Below are 23,056 nucleotides of genomic sequence, written 5' to 3' on the forward strand. Positions count from 1 at the left end.
CATTGAGAATGTTCAATACTGAGATCGTTAGATTTCTACATATAAAAAAACATTGGGGATAAGGGAATAGTGCCAGAAAATGGTGTTGAAGTAGAAGATCAGCCGTGATCTCATTGAATGGCAGAAGGGCTCGAAGGGCTGAATGGCCTATTGCTGCTCGTATTTCTTATGTTCCTTCCTAAAGCACTTCCGGCCAGTCTCCCACATTCAACCTCCCCATAATCTTTAGGTCATCCAAAACTCTGCTGCCCATATATTTACTCGCACCCAGTCTTATTCACCCATCACCCCTGTGCTCACTGACCTATGAAAGTTCCTGTTTAAGAAGCACCAACATTTTAAATTTCTCATCCTTGTTTTCATGTCCCTCCATGGTCTCACCCCTCCCTATCTCTGTAATCTCCTCCAGCCTCACATCCCACCCAGGTCTCTGCACTCTGCTCATTCCGGCTTCCTGAGCATTCCCGATTTTAATCGCTTCATCCTTAGTATCCACATCTGAGCTCAAAGGCCATAAGCACTGGAATTTCCTCCATAAACTTCTCCGCTCTCTTTCTTTCTTTCCTCGTTCAAGATTCTCCTTTAAACCTACATCTTTGACCAAACTTTTGGCCATCTGCCCTCTTACCTCTTTACATGATTCTGTGTCAAATGTTGCTTTTTAGCACATCTGTTAAACCTGGGAAGGTCTATATGAAATGTGCTATATAAACACACATTGTTGTTGTTGATTTGGACATATATCGCTGTTCCTTCATCATCACTGTAACTCTTTATCTAACAGCATTGTGGGAGCACCTTCACCACATGGACAGCAGTGGTTCAAGAAGGTCAAACATCATCTTCTCCACAGGTAACTGAGGATGGGTGATATCTGCTGCTGGTCTTGTGGTCCTGGGCAGGGGAGTGGGACCAGCTGATTTGCGCTTGCAGAGAGCCAGCACAGGCAGGAGGGGCTGAATGGCCTCTGTCTGCATTGTAACCATTCAATGATTCAATGATAAAGAACCGACTCTGGAGACCAGGGACCAGCCTCTGGAACCAATGTCCAGCCTGATACAAACCGGCTCTTCATTGATCTGGGAGCTGCGGCCCCGCTCGGTGTAAACAGGGGAGGAGGACCGGTCAGTTTATATCCAGGGTTTGCGGTTTACACAACATGTTTCCGGAGCCTCTCCATCCACCCGCCGGATCCATCGCTCCCTCCGCCCCGCCATCTCCCCCTTTCCCCATTGTGGACCCGTCTCCCCATCGCCATTACCTGTACTGCGCATGCTTCAGTCACTGTCCGGTCCCGCCCCCGCATTCACTCCGATTGGTTGGAGGACCAGTCCCGCCCCCTCTTCCTATTGGTCCGGAGCTGCCGTCAATCACCCGGGCATTGTGACGGTTTCAAACGCTGAGAGCGGCCACAGCCTCAGTCTGACTTGCTGATTCTTGGCAGCATTTTCTGTTTGGGAATTAGAGCTAGAGATGGATGGTCAGTTCCCTCTGTCCGGGGGGGATTCGCACTCATTTCCCCAGTGCAATGATTCTCACGTTTACTTTACATGAGAAAGTCCCCGGTTCAATCCCGGCTGGAAACTTTGTGTTTAACATTGTTCCTGATGAGGAATTGACAGTGAGTTTAGTTTCATGTCGAACAGGGTGACAGTTCCTGTTGTCTCATTCTTGAAAAGCTCCTTCTTCACCTTTAAACAGGTAACGATAAGTGAGGAAAAACTGATCCACAGTGACCCAAAAACAAGATACTGCAGATGCTGTAAATCCGACATCAAAACAGAAAATGTTGGAAACACTCAGCAGGTCAAACAGCATAATTCTCAGCGAATGTTTCACGTCGCTGAACTTTTATCCAAACTGGAAAATTTCCCAGATTTAACAGTTTATAAACAAGTCCAGAGTCGGAGAAAACAGGGGCAGACAGAAGGAAACAACAAACGGTCTTGTGACAGGATGGAAGGCTGGAGAGAGTAAATGATAAAGGGGACAATGGTGCAGAGATAAAAACAAAAAACCACTGCCGATGCTGGAAATCCAAAACAAAAACAGAATTACCTGGAAAAACTCAGCAGGTCTGGCAGCATCGGTGGAGAAGAAAAGAGTCGATGTTTCGAGTCCACGTGACCCTTCAACATAACTGAGTTTAGTTAGGAGAGGGGTGAAATATAAGCTGGTTTAAGGTGGGGGGCGGGGGGAGAGAAGTTGAGGGTGGGGTGGTTGTAGGGACAAGGAAGCAGTGATAGGAGCAGATAATCAAAAGATGTCACAGACAAAAGGATCAAAGAGGTGTTGAAGGTGGTGATATTATCTAAGAAAAGTGCTAATTAAGAATGGATGGCAGGACACTCAAGGTACAGCTCTAGTGGGGGTGGGGTGTTTTTAAATGTACAACTATATGTATGTAATTACAATCTTTCTTGTATTAATAAATGTTTAATTTAGTTTTATAAAGAACCTCTTGAGACTCTGTGGTCTTATCACTACTGAATTCAAAGACTGCATCTCGAAACACACAAATTGCATAAATGGGTTATGACAGTTGTTTCAAGTTTCCCTCTGGGATTTGAACAACTCAGCATTTACCATTGGCTGTGTCATAATAATTGGCGGCTCTTTGAGGGATATATTTGTAATTCCTTGATTTTTTTGATTGGTGATTTTTAGATTACGAGTACGAGAAGCACTTTGAATTCAGGAATGGGTGTGAGGTATTTTTGAAGTGATGAGACTGCAAAAATGCCTGTACCCATGGCTAAATCTTTCTGGAAGTAGAAGATATAACTCTGACTGGGTTACAGAAAGTATCCAAGAATAAGTTAACAGAGTTGGCGGATAACTTGCAATTGGGGTTACCGGTGGGGGCTAGGAAAGCAGATATAGTTGAAGTGATAGCACAGCATTTGAAGTTGGAAGTGACACCTGGCATTAGTGAGTCACAGTTAGAGGTGGTGCAAAACAAAAACAGAATTACCTGGAAAAACTCAGCAAGTCTGGCAGCATCGGCGGAGAAGAAATCAGTTAACGTTTCGAGCCTTCATGGCCCTTCGGCAGAACTGGAGCATAGTTAGAAGAAGGGAGAAATATAAATTGGTTTAAGGTAGGTGGGTGGGTGGTGGGGGGGGGGGGGGGGGTGGTGGGGGGGGGGAGAGACACATTGAGGGTGTGGTGTGGTGATTGTGGAGATGAGCAGATAATCAAAAGATGTCACAGACAAAAGGGTCAAAGAGGTGTTGAAGGTGGTGGTATTTGTCTGAGAAAAGTGCTAATTAAGAATGGAAGACAGGATATTCAAAGTACAGCTCTTGTGGGGCAGGGGTGGAAAGACTAAAGGTTTTAGTTTTAGATTTAAAAATAATGGAAATAGGTGGGGAAAGAAGAATCTATATAAATTATTGAAAAAAAAAGGCGGGGGGGGGGGAAGAAACGGGGTGGGGATGGGGGGAGGGGGAGTTTAAGATCTAAAGTTGTTGAATTCAATATTCAGCCCGGAGGGCTGCAAAGTGCCTAGTCGGAAGATGAGGTGCTGTTCCTCCAGTTTGCGTTGGGCTTCACTGGAACAATGCAGCAAGCCAAGGACAGACATGTTGGCAAGAGAACAGGGTGGAGTGTTAAAATGGCAAGCGACAGGGAGGTTTGGGTCTTTCTTGCGGACAGACCACAGGTGTTCCGCAAAACGGTCGCCCAGTTTGCGTTTGGTCTCTCCAATGTAGAGGAGACCGCATTGGGAGCAACGAATGCAGTAGACTAAGTTAGGGGAAATGCAAGTGAAATGCTGCTTCACTTGAAAGGAGTGTTTGGGCCCTTGGATGGTGAGGACAGAGGAAGTGAAGGGGCAGGTGTTGCATCTTCTGCGTGGGCATGGGGAGGTGCCATAAGTGGGGGTTGAGGAGTAGGGGGTGATGGAGGAGTGGACCAGGGTGTCCCGGAGGGAACGATCCCTACGGAATGCCGTCAGGGGGGGTGAAGGGAAGATGTGTTTGGTGGTGGCATCATGCTGGAGTTGGCGGAAATGGCGGAGGATGATCCTTTGAATGCGGAGGCTGGTGGGGTGATAAGTGAGGACAAGGGGGACCCTATCATGTTTCTGGGAAGGAGGAGAAGGCGTGAGGGAGGATGCGCGGGATATGGGCCGGACACGGTTGAGGGCCTGTCAACGACCGTGGATGGAAAACCTCGGTTAAGGAAGAAGGAGGACATGTCAGAGGAGCTGTTTTTGAAGGTAGCGTCATCAGAACAGATGCGACGGAGGCGAAGGAACTGAGAGAATGGGATGGAGTCTTTACAGGAAGCAGGGTGTGAGGAGCTGTAGTCGAGGTAGCTGTGGGAGTCGGTAGGCTTGTAATGGATATTGGTGGACAGTCTATCATCAGAAATTGAGACAGAGAGGTCAAGGAAGGGAAGAGAAGTGTCAGAGATGGACCATGTGAAGATGATGGAGGGGTGGAGATTGGAAGCAAAATTAATAAATTTTTCCAGGTCCAGACGAGAGCATGAAGCAGCACCGAAGTAATCATCGATGTACCGGAGAAAGAGTTGTGGGAGGGGGCCGGAGTAGGACTGGAACAAGGAATGTTCCACATACCCCATAAAGAGACAGGCATAGCTGGGGCCCATGCGGGTACCCATAGACACACCTTTTATTTGGAGGAAGTGAGAGGAGTTAAAGGAGAAATTGTTCAGTGTGAGAACAAGTTCAGCCAGACGGAGGAGAGTAGTGGTGGATGGGGATTGTTGGGGCCTCTGTTCAAGGAAGAAGCTAAGGGCCCTCAGACCATCCTGGTGGGGGATGGAGGTGTAGAGGGATTGGACATCCATGGTGAAGAGGAAGCGGTTGGGGCCAGGGAACTGGAAATTGTTGATGTGACGTAAGGTGCCAGAGGAATCACGGATGTAGGTGGGAAGGGACTGGACAAGGGGAGAGAGAAGGGAGTCAAGATAACGAGAAATGAGTTCCGTGGGGCAGGAACAGGCTGACACGATCGGTCTGCCAGGACAGTTCTGTTTGTGGATTTTGGGTAGGAGGTAGAAGCGGGCCGTCCGAGGTTGGGCGACTGTCAAGTTGGAAGCTGTGGGAGGAAGATCTCCAGAGGAGATGAGGTCAGTGACAGTCCTGGAAACAATGGCTTGATGTTCTGTGGTGGGGTCATGGTCCAGGGAGAGGTAGGAGGAAACGTCTGCGAGTTGACGCTCAGCCTCCGCGAGGTAGAGGTCAATGCGCCAGACAACAACAGTACCACCCTTGTCAGCGGGTTTGATGACAATGTTGGGGTTGGACCTGAGAGAACGGAGTGCAGTGAGTTCAGAGAGAGACAGATTAGAATGGGTGAGAGGAGCAGAGAAATTGAGACGGCTAATGTCACGCCGACAGTTCTCAATGAAAAGATCAAGAGAAGGTAAGAATCCAGAGGGAGGGGTCCAAGTGGAGGGAGAATATTGGAGGTGGGTAAGAGGATCCGTTGAACGGGGAGAGGACTCCTGCCCAAAGAAGTGAGCACGGAGATGAAGGCGGCGGAAGAAGAGTTCAGCATAATGCCGAGCCCGAAATTCATTGAGATGAGGGCGTAAGGGTATGAAACTAAGTCCTTTGCTGAGCACTGAACGTTCAGCATCGGAGAGGGGAAGGTCAGGGGGTATAGTGAATACGCGGCTGGGGCTGGGATTGGAAGATGGGGTGAGGACGGAGGGACAAGCAGGGGTGGAGGGTCCCAGATGGGTGTTGGAGTCAATGAGTTGTTGGAGCTTGCGTTCCTTAGCACTTGAGAGAAAGAGAAAAAGTTTCTTGTTGAGGCGACGGATGAGGCGAAGAATAAAATGAAACTGGGGGCACGTGCAGCTTTGAAAAAGGGTGCGGCGGTGCTGCTGGAGGGAGAGGTCGAGTGTGTTCATATGGCGGCGCATGGCACTGAGTGTGGATCTCAGAATGCGACGGGAACAGCAGTCCGAGAAACGTTTTATGTCCCGGAGATACCTGTAATCCTGGGTGGGTTCGAAACAAGAGGGATGGAATTTCAGTTGAAATCCACGTGGGGTGAGTCGGAGACGGAGACAGTCACTGAGAAAGGAGATATGGCTGTGAAAGCGGGTTTTAGTAAACACCTTGTCAAACACCAGGAGAGAAATGGAAAGCAATGAAGGTGAGCAGGGCAGAAGAGACAGTCGGAAATCCTGTCGGAGGACAGAACCATACTTCTTCAAAGAGGGCATTTTTTGAAGAGAGGTGGCAGTCAACTTCAGTTTGTGGTGCAACTTCAGTTTGAACTGAAGAACCTTGAACTTGAACAATCAAAGGACATGAAAAAAAAACTGGAACTAGAGGCAGCAGAAAAAGAAAGGGAAAAAGACAGATTATTTCAAAAAGAAGGAGAAATGCAAAAACTTGATCTCCAGAGGGAAAAGTTAGCAATGAAAGAGTGAACTAAGGAAAGATAAAGAGAATATCGGCTTAAAAGGCTGGAAGTTAAAAAAGAGACCTCAGATTCTGAGGAAAGTTCTGATGAGGAAAAAACCTGTAACCTAAAACCCAGTGGGGAGATGTTTAAATTGTACAAGTTCTTCCAAAGTTTGAGGAAAAAGATATCGAAGCATTCTTTATTTCATTTGAGAAGATAGCTAAGCTGGTGAAATGGTCAAGGAGAAGTGGACATTGCTGTTACAATCCAGGTTGGTGTGTAGAACACATGAGGTATATGCTTCACTATCAAAAATGTCGGTGAATTATGTTGTGGTAAAAAAGGCTATTTTGAGTGCATATGAGTTGGTTCCTGAGGCATCCAGGCAGAAATTTAGGAATATGAGAAAACAGAGTGGGCAAACTTATATCAAGTTTGAAAGAGTAAAACAAAGTAAATTTGAACAGTTGATACGGGCATTAAAAATAGAGATTTGCAGCGCTTCGGGAAGTAATTCTTTTGGAAGAATTTAAAGATTCAATCCCTTTGGTAGTGAGAACAAATGTGGAGGAACAGAGGGTTCAAACGGTAAGACAAGCAGCAGAGACAGCTGATAATTATGAGTTAGTTCATAGAGCTAAAGCTTTTTTTGTCACCCTTTCAAATTGGAAAAGGATAGAAAATGGGAAGGTGAAAGGAAGGTGGGTAGTCAGGGAGGAGAAGGAGTAGCTGTAAGTTCCCAGGAAGTTTTTTCTCAGAATAAAAAGTAAGATGTTGAGGGTAGAAGTGACATTTGAAAGTTGAGATGTTTTCATTGTAATAAAGTAGGACACACAAAGTCAGTATGTTGGAAATCGCAGGGAAAATCTGTTGGAATCATTCAGGTGCAGGAAAGTTTTGGAAGTAAAAGTACTGTGTGTTCTGAGGCTCAGGCACAGGAGAAACCAATGGTTTGTGTACAAGTAAAACAAGGAGAATCAGTGATAGGTAAAGAAGTGGGAATGTGTTGAGCTTACCCAAGAGAATTCTGAGGAGCAGGTTGCAGAAATGTTTAAAGATTTTGTATGTGAAGGGAAAGTCTTTCCATGTGTAAAGGGTGGAGTAGGTAAAGATGTTAAATTTTAAGAGACACGGGGCTAGTCAATCCTTAATGTTGTGGGATAGTGATAGTTGTTGTGCATAGGAAGTATTGCAGGAACAGGTGATAATAATTGGGGTTCATGGAGATGCTAAACCTATTCCATTGTGGAAGATAAGAGTAAGTGGAAAACTGGCGAAGTGACTGTTGGGGTGGTGGAAAAATTGCCCATTGCAGGGGTTCAATTTATTCTGGGTAATAATAGAGCTGGATCACAAATGTGGGTGATGCCAATGGTAGGTCAGCAGCCTGCAGAAGTGTTTTCAATAGAGGTGTTACAAAGGGAGCATCCTGGATTGTTTCCAGGTTGTGTGATAACGAATTCACAGGCACACAGGTTGAAGCAAGAGAAACAAAAAGGATAAGCAGTTCAAAGGCATGAAGAAGGTATTGAAATACAATGAGCAGGCGCTGTGTTTGATAACATTGTTCGTAATGACACAGCAGAGGACAGTTCAACTGAAGTGTTTAACTCAAGGCAATTAATTGAGTTGCAGCAAAAGATTTGCAATTAAAATAGTTATATCAGACAGCTTTCTCAGAAACAGAGGCAAAATGTATTCCAGAATGTTATTCACACAGGAAGACTACAGCTCAGAATTTTATTGCTGGAGACAAAGTGTTAGTTCTGTTACAAGTACTGAGTGACTTGTTAAAGGCAAGGTTTAGTGGGCCTTACAGGATTGAAAAGAAATTGAGTGAAGTAAATTATTCAATAAATGCTCCAGATAGAAGAAAGAAGCAGATGGTGAGTCATGTAAATATGCTTAAAAAGTACTTTGACAGGGAAGAGAAACAAAAAGAGGTATTAGTGGTGGTAAATGATGAGAAAGAGGTAGGAATGCAGGACACTGGCATTGATTTTCCTCTAGTCAAATTGGATATTGAGGGGAACTTGAAAGCTTAAACGTAATATTGAGTTCCCTTCCAGCCAAGTGTCAAAATGATTTGGAAAAGCTATTGCAGTCATAAAAAGCTATTTGTGGAAATAAGTTGGGGAGGATAGATTTAGCTATATATGATGTCTCTGTAGAAGTTTCATCTTCGAGGAGGCAACATCCTTATAGATTAAATCTGACAAAGTTATTACAAGTACAGAAAGAAATTGACTTCATGCTTCAAAATGATATCATTGAGTCTAGTTGCAGTAACTGGAGTTCGCCTATTGTACTGGTACCGAAACTGGATGGAACACAGAGACTGTGTGTGGACTATCGAAAGGAGAATACGGTGACAAAAGCAGATTCATATCCTAAGGTTAGAGGGTTGTATTGCGAAAGTGGGACAATCAAAATTTATCACAAAGATTGACTTGCTAAAAGGATATTGGCAAGTACCGCTTTCGGAGAGAGCAAAGGAGATATCGGCTTTTGTGACGCCAAATGGACTATATCAGTTTAAAGTCATGCCAGTGGCATGAAGAATGCACCTGCGACATTTCAAATACTGACAAAAATGTCATTGCAGGTCTAAGCAATTGTGCGGTTTATATTGATGACTTGATAGTTTTCAGTCAGACATGGGAGGAGCAGTTACAGCATCTGGAAGAGTTATTTACTCGATTACAAGAAGCTAATTTGGTGATGAGCTTGACTAGAAGTGAATTTGCAAAAGCGCAAGGTACATATCTAGACCATACTATTGGACATGGTAATGTGGCTCCAAAGGATGTGAAAGTCAAGTTTCGGGACAAATTTCAAGACAAAAGTGCAAGGCTATTCAGGTGGAGTTTATTAACGTAACCATTTAATCTACAGATAATACATGTCACTGGGTGAGAGAATCTGATTGCAGATGCGTTATCAAGTGTTTGAAACATAAAGGGAATATTGGACATTTTAACACCTGGACACTGAACTGGAATGATTTCTGCTGATACCAAGGATTTGCATATATATTATGTTAATGAATGCAACTGGTAATGTAATAGTGTAAGTATATAGTTAAGTATAGGAGACAGTGTAAGATGGGTTAATAAAAAAGCTGTCTTTTAGAATTATGGGAGTTCATTTTTGATTAGGAGGGGGATGTCAAGATATAATAATGTCTGTAATGTTATTGAAAATTTTTAAAAATAGAGTTTAGTGGTGTCTGTATCTATGTATGTGTGTCTTAATTGAATTAAAACCAGCTGGTCTAGAGGCTTTGATGTATAGGAGAGAAGTAGATTTGAAATGGTAATTAGATAAACATAGGGAAATAGAAGGTGAGTTGTAAAAGGGCCAATTTGCATTTTTAAATAGACCATTCAAAAGAGTGGGTGAAATATTACACCTAACCAAGTGAAACTCAGAAACAATATGCTTATTTTTTCAAAGCTTACTAGCAAAGTGGCTATTATGAAAGGGTCTTATTGTCAGAAGATTTAAAATTGTAAAAAAGCTAGTGACAATGAGAATTTGCATTTAAAGAGGGAAATATGTATAAAGGAAGAGAAGGCTGTTGGTAAAAGGAGGGGGATTCTAAGATCTAAAGCCTCCATCAAGTCCGTATGCAAGGGCCCAGTGCTGAAAGAAACTCATTTTGAATGTGACTGTCCAGGGAGTGCTTTGCCAGGGGTCATAGAGGTCTACAGCACAGAAAAAGGCCCTTCAGCCCATTGAGTCTGCGCCAATCAAACAAGTACTAATTATTCTAATCCCATTTTCCAGCACTTGGCCCATAGCCTTGTATGCCATGGCATCACAAGTGCACATCCAAATACTTCTTAAATGTTATGAGGGTTTCTGCCTCTACCACCCTTTCAGGCAGTGCGCTCCAGATTCCACCACCCTCTGGGTGAAAAAAATTCTTCCTCACATCCAGTATAAAGCTCCTGCCCCTTACCTTAAATCTATGCCGCCTGGTTATTGATCCCTCCGCCAAGGGGAAAAGTTCCTTCCTGTCTACCCTATCTATGCCCCTCATAATTTTATACACCTGAATCATGCCCCCCCCTCAATCTCCTCTGCTCCAGGGAAAATAACCCTAGTCTATCCATCTCTCCTCATAACTAAAACTCTCAGCTCAGGCAACATTCTGGTAAATCTCCTCTGCTCTCTCTCTAGTGCAATCACATCCTTCCTACAACGCGGATTCCAGAACTGCACGCAATACTCTAGCTGTGGCCTAACCAGCATTTTATACAGTTCCAGCCTAACCTCCCTGCTCTTATATTCTATGCCTCGGCTAATAAAGGCAAGTATCCCAGATGCCTTTATAACCCACTTATCTGCCCGTCCTGATACCTTAAGGGATTGGTGGACATGCACACCAGGTGCCTCTGATCCTCGGTATTTCCCGAGGTCCTGTCATTCATTGTGTATTCCTGTGCCTTGTTTCTCCTGCCCAAGTGCATCACCTCACACTTATCCGGATTAAATTCCATTTGCCACTGATCAGCCCATTTGACCAGCCCGTCTATATCCTCCTGTAATCTAAGGCTATCCTCCTCACTATTTACCACCCCATCAATTTTCATGTCAACTACGAACTTACTGATCAACCCTCCTACATTCAAGTCTAAATCGTTTATATGTGCCACAAACAGCAAGGGACCCAACACCAATCCCTGTGGAATCCCACTGGACAAAGGCATCCAGTCGCAAAAACACCCCTCGACCATCACCCTCTGCTTCCTGCCACTCAGCCAATTCTGGATCCAATTTGCCAAATTGCCTTGGATCCCATGGGCTCTTATCTTCATTATCAGTCTCTGATGCGGGACTTTATCAAAAGCCTGTTTAAAGGTCTGTTTAAATCTGTGTTTTACTGTTGCCTTAACTGAGGTGTAACTGAGAGTCAGGTTAGTTAGGGGATTTTTGTAGTTTTAAGAGCAGTAATTTTGTAGACATTAAGTATGTGCTTACAATCTTTCTTGTATTAATAAATGTCTAATTTAGTTTTATAAAAAACCTGAGACTCAGTGATCTTATTACTACTGAATTCAAAGCCTGCATCTCGAAACATACAAATTGCAAAAATGGATTATGACAGTTGTTTCAAGTTTCCTTCCGGGATTTGAACATCTCAGTATTTACCATTGGCTGTGTCATAATACCCACACAACCCTCCACTCAATGGATTTCCTCCCTGGCTGTGGTCATCCCTATCTCTGTAATCTCCTCTACCCACAGAACCCCCATGAAACATTTGTTCATCTACCATCAGCTTCTTTAATATTCCTGATATTAATCACCCCACCACTGGTGGCCGCTCTTTCAGTTGCCAAGACCACAAGGGTTTTAAATTCCTCCTTAAACCTCTCCGTCTCCCTATCTCAGTTTCCTCCTTTAAGGTGCTCCTTAAAACCTACCTCTGAACAAACTTTTGGTCACCTGAACTCATGTCTGCTCATGAGGCTGTGTCAAATTTTGCTGTGTAACATTTCTGTGAAATGTCTTGGAATATTTTATGACATTAATTTGTATTTATATCTCACTTTTGTCATTGACTTGGACATATATCACCATTCCTTCATCATCACTGGTGAATAACCTGTAACTCCTTACCTAAGAGCACTGTGGGAGCACCTTCACCACAAGGACTGCAGCGATTCAAGAAGGTCAAACATCATCATCTCCACAGGTAACTGGGGATTGGTAATATCTGCTGGAATGTATGAAGAGAGAAACAGGGTTAACATTTCAGGTTGTGCAAAATAAATTACACGGAATTACGATGATGCAGAATTTGATGGTTAATATAAGTTCTGAAACATGAGAGAAATGTACAATCGCACCGGAAAAACAATTCCTGGCTGTAAGATGCTGCAGGAAGATAAAACTGGTAAGTCGGCAGCACAAGGTCGAGGGATGAACAATAGTGGAAACCTCATTTAGACACGGTTGCAGAAGTAACAGTAAAATACTAAACACAGCTCAAACACACCCAGAGACAGAGGAAGTTAGACGACAGCAAAGAGGTGATCAGGGAGGGCAGAGGTGAAACAGGGCAGTGGAAGGACATGGATTAGATCCACCAGTCCAAGAGCCATGGAAACCCTTACAGACAACACAGCATAGCACTAAAAGCTCTAAATTCTAGATGAATGGTTAACTAAGCCGACAAGTGAAACAATTTCGGTTTTCAATTTTAAAATCTCCTGCTGGAGCCTGCAGGTGGAAATATATCAGAAGCACTGGAGTCAGAAAAAAATCTCCCAGTTGAGGAAATACTCAGGGAGCGGGGTGATGTCACTGAGCAATTGTCGGTGTGTGATGTCATAGACACGAACACAGAACATCTGGGTCTGTGCAAACCAGTGATCATTACACATTATGAAGGATGTGAGGGTCCTGGAGAGGGTGCAGAGGAGATTTACTAGGATGGTTCCAGGGATGAGGAATTTTAGTTGCAAGGTTAGGTTGGAGAAACTGGGGTTGTTCTCCTTGGAGCAAACGAGATTGAGGGGAGATTTATAGAGAGGTACAAGTTTATGACAGGTTTACATGAGGTAGATAAAGTGAGTTGAGATGAGTGCTTCAATCCAGTCCCACAGTAGGAGCACCTGAACAGCCTCTCACCAGTGTGAATTCGCTGGTGTGCGGTTAGTTCAGACAATCGAATGAACCCAGTCCCGCAGTGAGAGCACCTGAATGGTCTCTCATCAGTGTGAACACGTTGATGGGACATCAGTTCCCCAGAGCTTTTATAGCACTTCTCACAGTCTGGACATTTAAAAGGTCTCTCCCCAGTATGAACTCTCTCATGTCTCAGCACATGAGACAATTGAGTGAATCCCCTCCCACACACATAGCAGGTGAACAGTCTCTCACCACTGAATTCGCTGATGTACAGTGAGTTGAAACGATCCCCTGAACCCAGTCCCATAGTGAGAGCACCTGAACGGTCTCTCATCTGTGTGAACACATTGATGGTACATCAGGTCCCCAGAACCTCTGTAGTATTTTCGACAGTCTGGACATTTGAAAGGTCTCTCCCCAGTGTGAATTCGCTGGTGTGTCAGCAGGTCGGATAGCCGAGTGAATCCCTTTCCACATTCGAAGCAGGTGAACGGCTTCTCCCCAGTGCGAATGCGTCGATGAGCTTCCAGCTCAGACAGGTAACTAATCCTCTCCTCACGTTCCCCACATTTCCACCGTTTCTCCCCACTGTAAACGGTGCTTTTTCCTTCCATGTTCAAAATCTGATGACTTTCAGGTTACGATAAATTGAGCGACTCCATCAGATCCTGATGTGATATTTGCTTTGAGTATCCCAACTGCAAATCCTCCCCCACTAATACTCTGCGAAGTTGATTTAAAACAGAAAAAAAGGGAGTGAGAGAGAACCCACAAAAACACAAAGGCAAGTTCTGAAATTGAGATGAATGAATCTGGTAATTTGTGGAGCTGACACTAGCAAAAGTGACCATGAAAGCTGCTGGAACCCAACTGGTTCACTAATGTCCTTCAGGGAAGGAAACCTGCCACCGAGACAAAGGGGAGGCAGAGAGCGAAAGAGAGGGATTTTATATATCTACAGCTCGACTAGAACTTTGACAGAATCTCCCAAATCCTCAACCTCCACTAACTAAAAGGATGAGGGGAGCAGGTGTATGTGAACACCATCACCTCCAAGCTTCCCTCCATGGACTGCAGCGGTTCAAGAAGGTGGCTCACTCCCACTTTCTCAAGGGCAATTAGGGATGGGCAATAAATGCTGGCCCAGCCTGCAACTTCCATAAATGAATTTTAAAAAGTCCAAGTCACACACCGTGCAGATTTGTCTGACATCCAGCACTGGATGAGCAGAAATCTCCTCCATTTAAATATTCCTTCCCTGCCACTGGGTCAAAATCCTGGAACTCCCTTCCTAACAGCACTGTGGGTGTACCTACACCACATGGACTGCAGTGGTTCAAGAAGGCAGCTCACCACCACCTTCTCAAGGGCAATTAGGGATGGGCAATAAATGCTGGCTGAGCCACCAACGCTCACATTATTACCTTCAGTGCATACTACAAATTCCACTCCCTAACCATTGACTCTCTCCCTCTCCTTGGCAACTGCTTGAGGCTGAATCACACTGTTCACAATCGCGAGATGAGCTTACAGCCACATACCCGCATCAACACCAAGACCGCCTATTTCTGCCTCAGTAACATCACCCGACTCCGCCTTAGTCTCAGTTTATCTGCTGTTGAAAGCGTCATCCATTCATTTGTTACCTGTAGTCTAAATTATCCTAATGCATACCCAACCGGCCTCCAACATTCAACTCCATCCTCCCACCCCCAGAATCTTGAGGTCATCCAAAACTCTGCTATCCATGTGCTTACTCACACTCAGTCTTGTTCACACATCACCCCTGTGCTCACTGACCGACAAAGGCTCTCATTTAAAAAGCACCAAAACTTTAAAATTCTCATGCTTTCCTCCATGGTTGTGATGATCCCGATCTCTGTATTCTCCTCCAGCCACAGCCCTCACCGCCCCCTCGCCAGGATCTCTACACTGATTTAATTCCAGCCACTTGAGCATTCCCGATTTTAATCGCTCCACCATCAGTGACTGTTCCTTCAGTTACCTAGGCCACAGCTTTACGCCCCACTCTTCTTCTTTAAAATACTCCTTAAAACCTACCTCTTTGACAAAGCTTTTGGTCTCCTGCCCTAACATGGCTCATGTGGCTCAGTGTCAAACGTTACTTTGTAATATTTCTGTGAAATGCCTTGGAAAATTTTATTATGCTAAAAGCATAATTATTGTCACTGCCTTGGACATATATCGTTGATTTGCCTCATCAATTACACATTGTAACTCAAAGTGTGAAGCAGCTTGATGGACAATTGTCCTCAGTTTGTCATTGGGAACCTTTCAAAAAATGCCCACAACAAAGATGGCGGCCGCGCACGCGCCCTGCTGCGCATTGCCCACAATAAAGATGGCGGACGTTACCTCGGGGCTGCAATCGGAACAAAACTGCCGTCCTGGCTCCGTGCAAAAGTGGGAACACTAAGGTCTTTTTCGGGGTTTTGCGGATTACGCAACATGCTTACGAAACCTTTCTGCCTACCCACCAGATCCATCGCTTCCTCCGTCCCCCTATCTTTCCCCTTACCGATCCACATCCGGCAAATAACCGTCCCTCCATTGCCATTACTCGCTCTGCGCATGCTCCAATGTTTTTCACCACTGCGCCTGCGTACTGCTTTCCTGTGATGTGGACAGGGGATATTCCCCACCGCGGGGGATGATGGGTGAAGGCCTCGCCATTGAAAGTACAAATTATTGTATCGCGATTTGTTTTCCTGGTGTGGTACGGAGACTGGGGCCGGAGGATCAAATAATAAACTTAGGAAACAAATTATATCGTTATATTGAAACTATTGGAGAAAATTCTGAAGGAGAGAATCTTTCGCCACTTGGAGAGGCAAGGTTTGATCAGGGATAGTCAGCATAGCTTTGTCAGAGGGAGGTCATACCTAACAAATTTGATTGAATTTTTTGAAGAGGTGACCAGGTGTGCAGATGAGGGTAGTGCAGTTTATGTAGTTTATATGGATTTCAGCAAAGCCTTTGACAAGGTTTTGGCTTGAAGGAGGCAGAGGGTGCTTTATTGACTGGAAGCCAGTGTCCAGTGGCGTACCACAGGGATCTGTGCTTGGTCCCCTATTATTCGTCATTTATATAAATGACATAGATGACTATGTAGGGGATGGGATTAGTAAGTTTGCGGATGTCACAAAGATTGGCCGGGTGGTTAACAGTGAGGTTGAATGTCTTGGGCTACAGGTAGAAATAGACGGGATGGTCAAATGGGCAGATAAGTGGCAGATGAAATTTAACCCTGAAAAGTGTGAGGTGATACACTTTGGAACACCACTAGTCACAGCTCTCCATTCAGAAAAGCACCCTTCCACTGCTACCCTTGAGTGTGTGCACACACACACTCACACACACCATTTTGTGTTGAGCTGGTTTCAGTTGTGCCTGTTAACCAGTTGATAGATTTTTAATTGGATACCATTAGGATCCTGCAGCAGTCCATTCGACTGAGGAGACAGTTCTAGATTCTGTCTGACACCATCAGTGGGTCAGGTGGAAGCTAAATAGAAAATCCTGCAGGAAAAATAATCCTTAACATTAAAAATCAATCTGAGCAATCAATACTACACCAGTGTGAATTAGTAAACTTTAACACAACAGGGTTTGTCACTAAGTAGTGTAAAGTACAGTGCACTAATGCTCACCTTTAGTCTTGCCCCTCTATCCCAATCTCTGGGAGATTGTTACTAGATTCACCCCATCCTTTCGACACAAATATTACCCACATAACACTGGAGTCATTAGAAATTGATGTGTGCTTCCCACATCCCATCAAAGAATAAAACAAAATATATTTTGCATGTGAAGATTTAATCATTTCAAGCATAAGTTTAATCTCATTGACAGCTATCAGCAGCTATTAACCCTGTTATGTTTTTGATCATTAAAGGCTGGTAGGAGTGAAGTATATTTAAAAGGACAGTGTGTGGGAAGCACACATCAATAAAACTGGGAATTCTTGGACATACGCTGCAGGTTGTTCTTTTTCTGGGAATCAAACTGTTGTATTATTGTCCCAGCAGTTAACAGCCTCCTGTGAACTCATCCAGCTTCTAGTTTAATGCAGATTTTAACCCAATAAATTTCAGCATATTTCGATTCAGTGACTCGGGACTGACACACAAACACGTTAAACCTTTTTAGACTTATTAAGAACCATTTTCCGTCTGGAAACTTAAACCTGCTGTTTCACTTTCAGTCAGGAACAGATCACAATTTTATACCAACCTTTGATTTGGCAGCACGTTTCCAGCATTCACCATTGTTCTTCCTGACTCTAAAACCAGTTGTAAAAGTGCCTTCTGTTCTGTGTCTAGGAGCTCTGAACCATGGAAGAGAGCAGCTGAGGCACATTTCTTACACACCTCAGGATTCACCCACATTGGGATTGTGCCATCAGTGAAGAAAGATGAGAAATACCAAAGTGTTGTTTGGGGGTCCCTCAGTGTGACCCTGATGGACTGTGTCCAGGCTGAAGTTTTGTTCCTACTGTAAGATCCTCCCCAGATTGTCCTTTCTGACTCCAGTCAGGCGATGTTAAACACTCAAGTGGGGAAAAACAAAAATCTACAAACAAAGCTGATTTATGTCACATTTATTCAGAATATTGAACCTCATCAACAGGTCAGGACAGTCAGAATGAACATGGTTCAGTCCTGGTATGATTAACAGCATCAACAGGAGTAGAATCCAAACTTTGCAATCGCTTGTGAACCCACCGGTGTGTTCGTAGGTGTGATGACTGAGTGAATGCCTTTCCGCAGGCATTACAGGTGAACGGCCTCTCCCCACTGTGAACTTGCTGGTGTTTCAGCAGATAGGATGAATGAGAAAATCTCTTCCCACATACAGAGCAGGTAAATGGCCTCTCTCCAGTGTGTACTTGCTGGTGATTCAATAGGTTGGATGACCGAGTGAATCCCTTCCCACACACGGAGCAAGTGAATGGTCTTTCCTCAGTGTGAACCTGTTGGTGTGTCAGAAGGTTAGATGAACGGGTGAATCCCTTCCTACAGTCAGAGCAGGTGAACGGTCTATGCCCCGTGTGAAGTTGTTGGTGTATCAGAAGGTTGGTTGAATTAATGAATCCCTTCCCACAGTCAGAGCAGGTGAACGGCCTCTCCCCAGTGTGAATTCGCTGGTGATTCAGTAGGGCAGACGGACTGCTGAATCCCTTCCCACAGTTGGTACAGGTGAACGGCCTCTCTCCAGTGTGAGTATATTGATGTGTTAGCAGATTCTTTTTGCTTTTAAAGCTCTTGTCACAGTCAGAACAATTAAAAAATTTATCAGAGCGAACAAGTTGATGTGTCAGAAGGTGGGATGACTGAATGAATCCCTTTCCACACACGGAGCAGGTGAACGGCCTCTCCCCAGTGTGAATACGTTGATGTATCAGCAGATCTTTTCTGCATTTAACACTCTTCTCACAGTTAGAACATGTAAACGGTCTCTTATCAGTGTGAACAAGTTGGTGTGTCACAATGTGGGATGACCGAGTGAAGTCCTTCCCACACACAGGGCAGGTGAATGGCCTCTCCTCAGTGTGAACTCGCTGGTGTGTCCGAAGGTTGTACAAATGGGTGAATCCCTTCCCACAGATGGAGCAGGTGAACGGTCTCTCCCCAGTATGACTGCGCCGATGAACTTCTAGTTGGGATGGGAAATTGAATCCCTTCCCACAGTCCATACATTTCCATGGTTTCTCCATGGTGTGGAGGTCCTTGTCTCTCTCCAGGTTGGACGATTAGTTGAAGCCTTGTCCACACACAACACATGTACAGTTTCTCCCCACTGTGAATGGTGTGATATTTTTGCAGACTGTGTAACTGCTTAAAGTTTTTTCCAAAGTCAGTTCACTGGAACACTCTCAATCGGGTGTGTGTGTGTGTTGAGGCTTTTCCAGTCACAGCGATGTTTGAAATCCTTTCCCAAAGACAGAATAGACAAATATTTCTCCTTCCACATTCAAAAGTTGATGATATTCAGGTCCTGATGAATTCAGTGCCTTTGACAGATCTTGATGTGATGTTCGCTTTGCGTTTTCTGTCTGCCAGTCATCCCCGTTTAATACCCTGTAAAACGAGTTTACAAAAGTCATCACTTCAAATCCAGGACAGAAATTCTGAACAGACAATTCTAGTTTCAATGGAACATCTTTTTTTCTCTTGTTCCCCCAAAGCTGTAAATCCCCGTCCCACACACTCTCCCTCCTCTCTGGGCTGAAATCCAAACCCATCTCACCATCTCTTTCCTCCACTCCCAATTTTCGCCCTCCTTCTCCTCTGCCTGGGTTCAGTTCTCCAGCTCCTGTGTCTCTGATTCATGGTCTCAGGCGGGACCCCAGCTGCCGTCGGGCGGGACACAGGAGGGGGGACCCTCCCGTGTGGGTCTTACCCGGACCCTGAGTCCGTCCCCCCAGTTTCTGAGCCCCCGGGCGGCCCGCGGTCTCCCCGCAGTTTCTGAATCTCCCACTCCGGAGCCTCTTCCCCTGAACCCGGCTCTGTCACCGGGAAGAAGCCCCGGGGCTGGAAACACGGGACATGGAGGCTATGATCCGGGATTGCGGCCTACACCGGGTGTTTCTGAAGCCTCTTCCCCGACCCGCCGGCTCCATTCGGCCTCACTCACCCGCCGCCTCCAGTCAGTTTCTGTCTCCCTGTGGCTCCGACACCAGCCCGGCCGACCTGACCCAACACCCGCACTGCGCATGCTCCAGTCAGAGCGGCACTGCGCCTGCGGAACAATCGCCTGTTGTACAGATAGGGCACATTCTGCCTCTCGGTGAATGCTGGGTAACTCCCACCGCCATCGACAACCTGTTTCATCGAATACAACATCATCTTTCGTGGTCCGATTACGATTTGAACCCTGGATATAAAATGGTTAAGTCAGTTGACACAGCATCCATAGTTCTATCCTGGATTTGATTAACAGCAGGAAAAAACCCTCAATGTCAAATGTGAACTCACTGGATTATTAGCAGGCGGTGTGAACAAGTGTGTCTTTTCTCGCAAACAGAACATTTAAACAGCTCCTCATCACCAATTGATTGTATATCAATTGCTTTGAACTTTTAAGGCTGAAGTGTTAACTAGTGGAAATACTGAATAGATCCCTCTGCGCATATAAAGTATCTGAATGGTCTCCCTCTGACGCGACTGTGTTCTTGTGTCAGTAAATGGGATGACCAAGTGAATCTCTGTCTACATACAGCTGGTGGACGGTGTATTTGTGGTGTGGTTGTACCCATGAGTTCCCAGCTCTGACATGCTTCGCAAACTCTTAATATAACGATTTCCATATTCTCACATTCCCCGGGTCAAAGAAAAGCAAAAATACTGTGGATGCTGAAAATATGCAATAAAATTAGAAAATGATGGAAATATTCTGATATTGAGCAACTTCCAGATCAGAATTGACTTGATATGATGTGTTGCAGCCGTAGCATTTGGAAGTTGGTGGGCACCAAAGTGATCCACAGCAACCACAGCTGCAGTAAGTGCAGTTCATGGAACTTCAGTTCAGAGTTGTTGAGCTGGAGCCTGAACTTTGGACAATGGGGAGAAAGTTGTCTGGACAATTTGATTCAGCAAGCAGCCACTCGTCTTCAGTCACATAATATCAGATTTAGTCTGTGGTCAGGAATGGGATGCTGTGACTACTGGTGATAAAGGTATGGGTATCAAGAAGGTAGCACTGGAGGCGCATTAGCCTTTGCACTTGTCCAATAAATTCAACGTTCTTGGTGCCATGAGGAAAGCTGCTTGATGTATGAGCAAAGTGACCATGGTACCGAGTTACAGGGGACCATTCAAGTTGGGGGTGGGGGGTGGCGGAGAGAACAAAATGTAGGAATAGTCGGGGACAGTAGCCAAGGGTGTGAGTCCTGAATGCTGTGCAGCCTGCTCAGTAATGGATTGAAGGACGTCACCTCGGGCTGGAGAATAACGTGGAGAGGGAGGGAGAGGGCCCAGTTATCGTGGTTCATGTAGGTACCAGCTACATAGGTATTATCGTGTAAGAGGTTCTGCTCAGGGAGCATGAGCAGCTAGGGCCTAAATTAAAAAGCAAAAACAAAAGTAATAACCTCTAGATTACTATCTCATACATCAGTAAATTGGCATAGAGTAGTCAAGATCAAAATGTTGAATGTGTGGTTCAACAACTGGTGTCACAAGGGTCATTTGGAAGAACTCCTTCAAAATTTTATAAAACGGGATTGCCTGGGCGGTTATGTTATTAGGCTATCAATCCAGAGGCCTGGATGTGTGTTTGGATCCTAACCTGGCAGGAGGGAATTTAAATTCAGTTCATTAAATAAATCTGGAATTAAAAGCTCGTCTCAGTGACGGTGACCATGAAACTATCTGATTGTTTTAAAAGCACATCTGGGTCACTAATGTCCTTTAGGGAAGGAAATCTGCCAACCTTACCTGGTCTGGCCCACGTGTGACTCCAGGCCCCAACAATATGGTTGACTCCTAACTGCCCTCTGAAATGGTCTAGCAAGCCTCTCAGTTATACTCAAGGCAGCAACTCGCCACCACTTTCTCAAGGAGCAATTTAGGGGAGGGCATTAAATCCTGACTTTGCCAGCGGTGCCCATGTCCCGTGAATGAGAATAAAAGCTTGGAAGCGATCACTCTCTCATCAGATATTTAACTAGGGAAGACTGCATTATACTACTGAAACTGGGGCAGGTCTTGGGGAATAGCAGAAATATATATATTCTGCTACTATCCGGCACTATATCAGTCTCAGGAGTATCGGAATAGTTTCACAATACAATCTCTAAATTTGCCTCTGACGCCAAATTGGCAGGGGGGTGCTGGGGGAAAGAGTCAGTACTGAGGAGGGCTGCAACAAATTACAGGAGGACAGCAACAAACTTGCAGGATGAGAAAAAAATTGGCAAATAAAGTTCAGCACAGATAAATTCTAGGTAGTTTATTTCGGTCGGAAGAACAGAGAGGTCATGAATTACTTGGAAGATGGCAGTCTAGGTGGAGTAGAGGAACAAAGGGGTCTCGGTTACGAATATGTCAATCATTGAAAACCGTGCCACAGGTTAGCGAGGCCATAAAAATAAGCAAACAAACACCAGGCTTTATCTCTAGAGGGCTAGAATTGAAAAGTAGTGAAGTTCTGCTGAACCAGCACCAAACCGAGATTAGACCAGACTTACGGTACTGTGTGCAGAACTGTTCACCATATTATAAAAAGGATACAGGGGCACTGGAGAGGGCGCAGGGAAGATTTACAAGGGTGATCCCAGAAATGCGTGGGTATATATATCAGGCAAGGGTTGGCAGGCTGGGTCTCTTTTGGAAAAAATGGAAGGCTGAGGGGTGACCTAGTAGAAGTCTTTAAAATGATGAAAGGTTTCGATAAGAGTGAATACAGAGAGAACGTTTCTTCTTTTGGGGAATAGCATAATCAGAGGCTGTCAATATAAGACAGTCACCAAGAAATCTAATGGGGAATTTAGGAGAAACTCCTTTACCCGGAGAGTGGGAGAGAGTGTGGAACTCGCTTCCACAGGGAATGGTTGAGGTGAATAGTGTAGATGTATTTAAGGAGGAAGCTGGATGAACACATGAGGGAGAAAGGAATAGAGGGCTTACAATGATAGATTGGGATGAGGAATATAGGAGGAGGTTCGAGTAGAGCATAAACAGCAGCATGGGCTGGTTGGGCCGACTGGTCTGTTTCTGTGCTGTATGATCCTGTGCAGTTTCCGACCAGTGTCTCAGTTCCTTCTGCTAACACCCTTCATGCCAAAAACCAACACATTTGTAAGAGTAGGCAGAGCTTTAAACAGTAGTGAATAAAAATGGGGCTCATGAAATAATTCAGGAGCCACATGCGAGCTTTCCTCATCACCCTCACATACACGGGTGGGCAGTTTAAACCCACAACACTACACCAGCACTCTACTCGCGGTCTCAAATTTCTAGAACACAGCCAGGACAGTTTTTCTAGAACAGTATATT

The 23,056-nt window shown here is 44.9% G+C and overlaps 3 protein-coding genes across 3 annotated transcripts in view; 2 read left to right on the forward strand and 1 right to left on the reverse strand.

The window, feature by feature from the left end:
• LOC144696999 (uncharacterized) overlaps positions 1-23,056 on the forward strand; it is a 608,705-nt gene that overhangs the window by 300,752 nt on the left and 284,897 nt on the right. The window lies entirely within an intron of this gene.
• LOC144697121 (uncharacterized) overlaps positions 1-23,056 on the forward strand; it is a 392,678-nt gene that overhangs the window by 255,198 nt on the left and 114,424 nt on the right. The window lies entirely within an intron of this gene.
• The window catches only part of LOC144697096 (uncharacterized), a 470,203-nt gene that overhangs the window by 4,263 nt on the left and 442,884 nt on the right, over positions 1-23,056 (reverse strand). The window lies entirely within an intron of this gene.

The sequence above is a fragment of the Cetorhinus maximus genome, chromosome 23 (genome assembly GCF_964194155.1).
Source record: "Cetorhinus maximus chromosome 23, sCetMax3.hap1.1, whole genome shotgun sequence".
Taxonomy (NCBI): Eukaryota; Metazoa; Chordata; class Chondrichthyes; order Lamniformes; family Cetorhinidae; genus Cetorhinus; species Cetorhinus maximus.